Here is an 8,754-nt window from a genome sequence, read left to right on the forward strand (position 1 = left end):
GGTGTCCCAGGGCAGAGGTGTTTGAAGAACATGGCACTGTGGCCTGTCCCCTAGACCCCTGCCAACCAAGGGATCCGCAGGTGTCCCAGGGCAAGCTGAAGACTTGCTGGGGAAGCACTGGTTTCAAATTAGTTTAGCTTCATTGACAGCCATCAGGTCCTAATTGTAAAGGCCCGAGACCTGCCGCTGCCCCTGATATTCCTGGAGCTGCTGCTAGTGCTTAACCCTCGCCAGGGGCCTGGCCTACACATGCGGTGCCCCAGGCATTTAGAAGGCACAAGAACAGGAAATCCTGGGACTGGATGCAGTAGGATTTGGCTGCACTACTCCATCATGGAGCATTGGGACAGGAAGGGGAGACAGGAAAACCTACCCTTTCCTCTCTAATCTTATAAATCAAGACAGTGAGAATGGGATGTTCTGTTATTTGCAACAGTTCTAGCCAGCCGTACAACATCATTGTTTTTACTTTGATTAATAAATTGGGTTTGTTATGCTTGGTAAAGAGGCGACCTTGAGGTGATCTAAGTTTTCAAAATTAAAAAGGTGACTGATAATGTTGATCCGGGTAAATTGTTTCCTATGTGAAGAGTTCAAGGGCCAGGGTAAATAACAATAATTTATATAGTGCCTTGAATACTGAAAATGTCCTAATGCACTTCAGAGGCGAGAGAGAAAAAAATAGGTGCCAATAGGAGAGAAGAGGGCTGGCCAAAAAAGATGAGCTTTAAGGGTCTTAAAAGAGGTGGAGCGGCAGAGGAGTTTAGGGAGGAAATTCCAGAGAGTGGGACCTAAGCAACTGAAAGCAAGGCCACTAACAGTGGAACAAAGGGAGGGGCAGGATGTACAAGTGGCCAGAGTTAGAGGAACTGAAAGTTCATTGTTGTTACTCCTAACTTTCTCATTTGGAACCAAAGTGTTATTACTTAAGAAAAGTCAATAGAGTATAAGAAATATCTACTAAACCCAAAAATGCTTCTCTCCCTAGAAACATGAACATAGAAATTTGATTGTGCCTGCAGGGCAACAACTTGCATTTATATAGCACCTTTAATGTAGTAAAACATTCCAAGGTGCTTCACAAAAGCTTGGTCAAAGAGGTAGATATTAAGCAGCATCTTAAAGGAGGAGAGGCAAAGAGGTTTCAGGAGGGAATTCCAGAGATTAGGGCCTAGACAGCTGAAGGCATTGCCACCTATGGTTGGGGTGGGGAGGGGGGGGGGGGGTGGGGGGTGGAGATACACAAGAGGCCCAAGTTGGAGGAATGCAGAGTTCTCGCAGGGTTATAGGACTCGAGGAGCTTACAAAGATAGGGAGGGGTGAGGCCAGAGAGAGATTTAAACATGAGGATGACAATTTTAAAATTGAGACATTGGTGGAATGTGAGCCAACGCAGGTCAGCAAGCACAGGGTGATGGGTGAACAGCACATGGTGCGAATTAGGATATGGGCAGCAGAGTTTTGAACGAGCTCAAGTTTATGGAGGGTGGAAGTTGAGAGTTCAGCCAGGAGAGCATTGGAATATTCGAATCGAGATTTTTAAAAAAAGCATGGGTGAGGCAGGGGCGGAGACAGGAAATATTATGGAGTTGGAAGTAGCCGGTCTTTGTGATGGAAAGGGTATGAGGTCAGAAGCTCAGCTGCGGGTCCAATAGAATGGAGAAGTTGCAAACAGTCTGGTTCATCCCAAGACAGTGGACAGGGAAGGGGATGAAATCGGTGACTGTGGAAGAGTTTGTGGTGGGGGCCGGAAACAATGTCACTCCATTATTTAAGAAGTGTAGGAGAGATGAACTAGAAAATTATAGGCCTATTAGTGTAACGTCAGTTGTGGGCAAGTTACTAGAATCTGTTATTAGGGACAGATTGATTGAACATTTGGACCAATACGAGCTGATCAGAGAAAGCCAGCATGAATTTGTAAAGGATAAGTCATGTTTAACGAGCCTAATCGAATTTTTTGAGGGGGTAACTAATAGAGTGTCTGGGACGTTATTTATATGGACTTCCAGAAAGCATTCGATAAGGTTCCACAAAGGAGACTTAACAAAAATGAGAGTGCATGGAATCGGAGGCAACCTATTGGCTGGGATAGGGAATTGGTTAGGAGGTAGGAGATGGAGAGTAGGGATAATGGGTATGTACTCAAATTGGTAGGATGTGACTGGTGAAATCCCCCAGGGACCTGTACTGGGGCTTCAGCTTTTCACTATAATTATAAATGACTTGGATCAAGGAATGGAGAGCCGTATATCTAAGTTTGCTGATGACACTAAGATCTTAATGATCCCTCAGAGTTCTTGGACAAGACACCAATAGGCAGCAGCCAGTATGTTTGAGCAATAGATCAAGATTTATTAAGCTTGCAGCATAATATACTTAACAACAGGCGATAGTTTAACGAGTAGCTCGCAGCCCTTGGTCTCTGGAACAGGTGACGTCGTCTTCAGTCTCTTCCTTTGTTCTCACAGTAGGTCAGTGTAAAGTTGTTTTTCGAGTATCAAGGTTTTAACCCATTTCTTATCAAAAGTTTGTTTGGCCAGTGTCAAAAATACCATTGTCACTCAAAGGGTAGCATTTTGACTCCTCCTGGCTCAGTAATTTTCCAACAACTCTACCCTACCATCGTTATCTTGTTTATACGTTCTTCACCTCATGGAATATACCTTATCTCTCCTATTTTTGGCTTCAAGCAGTAAAAGGCTTCGTAAGCTGCGTGACTGTGATCAGAACTAGTCAAGTCTGTTTGGCTGTCCTTGCGGCTGCATTTTGAACAAGCCTTAATATTTATGTACACATCATACAGAATATAGATATTTGGTTAATGTGAAGTTCACTATTCTACACTCACACTTATATATGTTATTACTAAAACATCCAAGTATCAGTCTTTCGCACAACACAAGTTAGGTGGCTCAGTAAATAGTGTAGATGGGAGCAGAAAGTTGCAACGGGACGTGGATAGATTAAGTGAGTGAGCAAAACTGTGGCAGATGGCGTTCAATGTGGGGAAATGTGAGATCATCCACTTTGGACCGAAGAAATGTAGATCAGAGTATTTTCTAAATGGAGAGAATCTAGGAACTGTGACGGAGCAAAGGGATTTAGAGGTCCAAGTACAGAAATCACTAAAAGCTAGTGGACAGGAAAAAAATATAATTAATTAAAAAGGCTAATGGAATGTTGGTCTTTATCTCAAGAGGGCTGGAAGTTATGTTACAGCTGTGCAGAGCTCTGGTCAGACCCCATCTGGACACTGCGTTCAGTTCTGGGCACCACACCTCAGGAAGGATATATTGGCCTTGAAGGGGGTGCAGCGCAGATTCACCAGAATTATACCAGGGCAAAAAAAAACACCAACTTGTATTTATATAGTACCTTTAACATAGTAAAATGTCCCAGGGCGCTTCACAGGAGTATTACAAGACAAAAATTTGACACCAAGCCACATAAGGAGAAATTAGAGCAGGTGACCAAAAGCTTGGTCAAAGTAGGTTTTAAGGAGCATCTTGAAGGAGGAGAGGTAGAGGCGGAGAGGTTTAGGCAGGGAATTCCAGAGCTTAGGGCCTAGGCAACAGAGGGCATGGCCACCAATGGTTGAGCAATTATAATCAGGGATCTCAAGAAGGCAGAATTAGAGGAGCGCAGATATCTCGGGGGGGGGGGGGGGTGTTTGTGGGGCTGGAGGAGATTAGAGAGATAGGAAGGGGCGAGGCCATGGAGGGATTTGAAAACAAGGATGAGAATAAAGGGGTTAAATTATGAGGGCAGGTTGCATAGACTCAGTTTGTATTGCCTTGAATATAGAAGATTAAGGGGTGATCTATTTGAGGTGTTTAAGATGATTAAAGGAATTGATTGGGTCAGTAGAAACTATTTCTTCTGGTGGGAAAGTCCAGAACAAGGGAGCATAATCTTAAAACTAGAGCTAGGCTGCTCAGGGGTGATGTCAGAAAGCACTTCTTCACAAAAAGGGTAGTGGAAATCTGGAACACTCCACAGACAGCAGTGGAGGCTGAGGGTCAATTGAGTATTTCAAAACTGAGATGGATAGATTTTTGTTAGGCAAGGGTATTAAGGGTTACAGAACCAAGGCAGGTAGATGGAGTTAAGATACAGATCAGCCATGAACCAATTGAATGGTGCAACAGGCTGAAACTCCTACTCCTGTTCCTATGCTCTCGATGTTTAATTGGAGGAAGTTTTGACTTATCCAAGACTGGATGTCAGGCCAGCAGTCTGACAACAGAGGCAGTGAAGGGATTGAGAGAGGTGGTGGCGATATAGAACTGGGTATTGTCAGTGTACATGTGGAACCTAACCTGTGTCTTCGGATTGTGTCGTTGAGGGGCAGCATGTAGAGGAGAAATAGAAGGGGGCCAAGGATAGATTCTTGGGGGACTCCAGAGGCAACGGTGCAGGAGCGGGAAGAGAAGCCACTGCAGGAGATTCTCTGGCTACGACTGCTGCCTACTGATTATAACCACTCAAGCATGTAGCCTGTGCTACACGCTACTCATCGGCCCCCAAAGGGTTTGTAGCCAGAGATCAGGCATCTCTGACGCCACTTAAAGGCAGCCAGCACCTCTTAAAGAGGAGATGCATTCTGGCTGCAGACAACAGGGGGACTGCACAGATTCAGGAAGATGACTGCAAGAGTTCCAGACAGGGTACCTAGGTTCTCGGATGCCTCATTAGAGGCCCAGCTTGAGCAGTCAACAGGACGAGGGGCATCCTATTCCCCCTGGGGGCAGGAAGCCAGGTATCAACTCTGGTGACAGTGGGAAGAGGTCGCAGAGCATGTGAATGCCGGCAGCTTAGTACCAAGGACATAGCTGTAATGACAAAAAATTTCACAGACCTCACTCGTGTTGTCAAGGTAAGAATACTCCTCTCTTGCTCTCTTCATTACCTACAGCCTCACTACTCACAATAGGCCACAGCTTGAGTACTGCGTGCAGTTCTGGTCACCACATTACAGGAAGGATGTGATTATACTGGAGAGGGTGCAGAGGAGATTTACGAGGATGTTGCCAGGACTAGAAAACTTTAGCTATGAGGAAAGATTGGATAGGCTGGGATTGTTTTCCTTGGAACAGAGGAGGTTGAGGGGAGATTTAATTGAGATGTATAAAATTATGAGGGGCCTAGATAGAGTGGATAGGAAGGACCTATTTCCCTTAGCAGAGGTCAAGAACCAGGGGGGAATAGATTTAAAATAGTTGGTAGAAGGATTAGAGGGGAGATGAGGAAATATTTTTTCACCCAGAGGGTGGTGGGGGTCTGGAACTCACTGCCCAAAAGGGTAGTAGAGGCAGAAACCCTCATCACATTTAAAAAGTACTTGGCTATGCATTTGAAGAGCCATAATCTACAGGGCTACGGACCAAGTGCTGGAAGGTGGGATTAGGCTGTGTAGTTCTTTACCGACCAGCACAGACATGGGCCAAATGGCCTCCTTCTGTGTCGTAATTCTTCTATGATTCTATTCCATGAATACTCTCCTCCCCGCCTCAATCTACTCTCCAATAATCACTGTACCACATTTTACTACACCTCTATGTCCTCATACTCACACACACTATTCCTACTCTCACCTCACATCCGACACATTGTGTACCATCTATCCCAGCATGATAGGTGCATTCTCTTTAAAAAAAAACCTCAGACTCTCAGTAACACACTCCATTTTTTTTTGCAGGAGAAGGTTGTGTTTAACCTGTGTCAGAAAGCTACCAGCAGAGGAGGAAGAGCACGTCTGCACACCCTCTTCCCCCTCAAAGAAAGTGTGTTGGCCATCACAGGCAGGGGAAGAGTTGTGGCTATGACGACTTAAAACTGCAGGAGCCGTCACACAGGGTTTCTACGAACGTATTCTCTTTTCTCCTTATTACTTCCATCTCACTATAATCTGCATGACAAACCTCAGCTGCTTTCAGCAGCCACTTCTCATTCGCTTCCCTCCTTTCACACTAAAAGCTAACCCTTGTCCCTCGCTTTCATTTCAGGTGCTGAAGATGTGGAAGCCCCTGTGCCAATGGAGAAAGAGGAGGCCAGCCTTGCTGAAGATGCAACGGCACTCAATCTCACCCTGGCAAGCACCAGCTCAGATACTGCCACCACAAGTAGTTTAGAGGCTAGGTTAAAAGGAGATGCCCTTACATGGTAGATCCCTGGCCACAGGTGGACCGGAGCTAGGGCAGGGGAAAAGCCTGCCACAGGTGTCAGCTCACCTTAGGGAGAGTTCACATACTAGCTCTGCTGCAGAGAACTCAGATGCTGATTTCAAGAGCCCAGCAGACCGAAGATGTTTGTTGGGCATACACCAGGAAATGCTAGGTACATTGGGCAGCCTGCCAGTGAGCTTGCATACAATGTCGCAGGGCATGGAGGAGTCCAGCTCCAAACATGTCAAGGCCTCATGCAGAGCATGGATACCAGTGGCAGGCAAAATGTGGGCCGCCAATGGATTCAATCTGGCCCACCAAAGCCTGGCTTCGAGGCCGAACGTCCGCCGCCCCTCGTAACGTCAGGAGGCAGCTCATTGTCTCCGAGGCAGAGGGGAGTCATGACCCAAAAAAGAGGCGGGCAAATCGAATCTGCTGTCCGCTGCATCAATGTGTCGTTGCTATAACCTCCCCTTTCAAGTTTGCAAAAATACATCAACAATATTAACACTACAGTGCAGGACACCTTCTACTGTTTACAGCGGTATCTGTAGCACCAGAGTCGGAAAAGTCTGAACCGATTACGGGGAAATAGAAACTTACTGCATTATCTGCAGCTTGTAAATCAACAAAGTTATACACAGCCGAAACCTCAGTTTCTTCCGTCACTGCAACATGAAAGGCGAGTTCCTCAGTTTGTGGGTTCAGTTACCATAAATCTGTGCAAATTTCCAGATAAATGCACGATAACAAATACTTCAAATATATAATACCATTAGCAGCATGACTCAAAATTAACACAATCGAATCGATTGGAAGACTGTTTACTTAGAACTTTTTTAAAAAAATACTCGTCTCTGAAGGAATATTAGCAACTAATTCAAAATTAATCCTGGGCTTGATTTCATTCCAGTGAGTTATAAAATGCTATTTTTGTTTATTGGTACAATTGGGTGAAAGGTGTTGTCTGAATTCCGCGGGGGTACCGCCAGTCTCCCGGCGTAGCTCTGGCACAGACCCAGTTACGTCGGGTCCCTGCCGTTTCTGGGGGTTTCTTCAGGAAAGAGCGGGGGGGAGCTTCTAGCCCAGCGGCGAACAAGATACAGCCCACTGGACGGGACAGAAATAGAAGACGAGCCGGAGCTCGAGCTGCACATTAGTCTGAGTCGAGTCATGGCTGCTCATCTCGATAACTCTTTTACCGAAGAATGAGACTGACCGGCGGGGGAGGGGGTGCTCATCGCCGTCTTAGATACGGGAGTGGATTCCAGAGCACGAGGACTTCAGGTAAATAGAGTTGGCCTGTTTCAAATTTACCAATTTAACACTCTGCTCTCCCAAAGTATGCGGTCCCTTTAAATTAGTTACAATATCTCTTCCAGCGGCAGGAGCTGGTGAGCAGCCTGCGCGGGACCTTGTGATTAGTGCGTAACTGGGGGTGGGGGAGGGACATTGGGTCAGCTCTCAACAGTTCACCAACACTTGCTAAGCAGTGCACCAGCCCAAGTAATTGCCCACCCCTGATGGAGACCATTCTGTCCAACATGGTCAGAGTGGTAAGCTCCATCAACACCACGGTGGCACCCCATCCCCAGCCTCTCCCGATAGCGCTCTCAGCGGTCATGGAACCTCAGCCGACTGCCATCTTGGCTTTGGGGGCCAGTGTTGACGGGAACTTTCAGAGCGTCACCTCACTACGACACTCTGTTTGCAAGCAGAGTCGTAGGAGTGCGGAGACGCAGTAGTCCCATGAGAGTGACCATGGCTCCTTGGGACAGGCACCTGCTGTCCTCCCAGGACAACAGCGGGTCTGCCGCCAACTCTACCAATGCACTTGTTAGTGCCACATAGCCAGCTGGGCCAGACTGCCCCAGTTCACCACCACCTTCTCAAGGGCAACTCGGGCAGGGCAATAAATGCTGGCCTTGCTAGTGAAATCCATATCGTAAGAATTAAATTTTTAAAAATGATACCATTAAGAGCAAGAATTATTATTTAGACACTCCTCTTATTAAGCTAACCAAAGAATGACATCAGTGGCAATGTCCATAGAGATAGGTTGCTCGAGGGCAGCATGGGTTAAAGCAAGGTTAACCACCTCCCATTCAACGGTATTACCATTGCCGAATCCCCCACCAACATCCTGGGGGTCACCATTGGCCAGAAACTTAATTGGACCAGCCACATAAATCCTGTGGCAACAAGAGCAGGTCAGAGGCTGGGTATTCTACAGCGAGTGTCTCATCTCCTGACTCCCCAAAGCCTTTCCACCATCTACAAGGCACAAGTAAAGAGTGTGATGGAATACTCTCCACTTGCCTGGATGAGTGCAGCTCCAACAACACTCAAGAAACTCGACACCATCCAGGACAAAGCAGCCCGCTTGATTTGCACCCCATCCACCACCGGCGCACCGTGCCTGCAGTGTGCACCATCTACAAGATGCACTGCAGCAACTCGCCAAGGCTTCTTCAGCAGCACCTCCAAAACCCGCGACCTCTTCCACCTAGAAGGACAAGGGCAGCAGGCGCATGGGAACACCACCACCTCCAAGTCTCACCATCCTGACTTAGAAGTATATCGTTGA

At 46.7% G+C, this 8,754-nt stretch overlaps 1 long non-coding RNA gene across 1 annotated transcript in view; it reads left to right on the forward strand.

Annotated features, from left to right (window-relative positions):
• Nucleotides 1-7,232: 7,232 nt before the first annotated feature.
• Nucleotides 7,233-8,754, forward strand: part of LOC147122678 (uncharacterized) — a 37,398-nt gene continuing 35,876 nt past the window's right edge. The window contains exon 1 of the long non-coding RNA XR_015081373.1: nt 7,233-7,454. This is a non-coding gene — a long non-coding RNA (uncharacterized LOC147122678). The remainder of the gene's footprint in view (nt 7,455-8,754) is intronic.

The sequence above is a fragment of the Somniosus microcephalus genome, chromosome 2, assembly GCF_052327205.1.
Source record: "Somniosus microcephalus isolate GS21.2 chromosome 2, FLI_Smic_1.0, whole genome shotgun sequence".
Classification (NCBI taxonomy): Eukaryota; Metazoa; Chordata; class Chondrichthyes; order Squaliformes; family Somniosidae; genus Somniosus; species Somniosus microcephalus.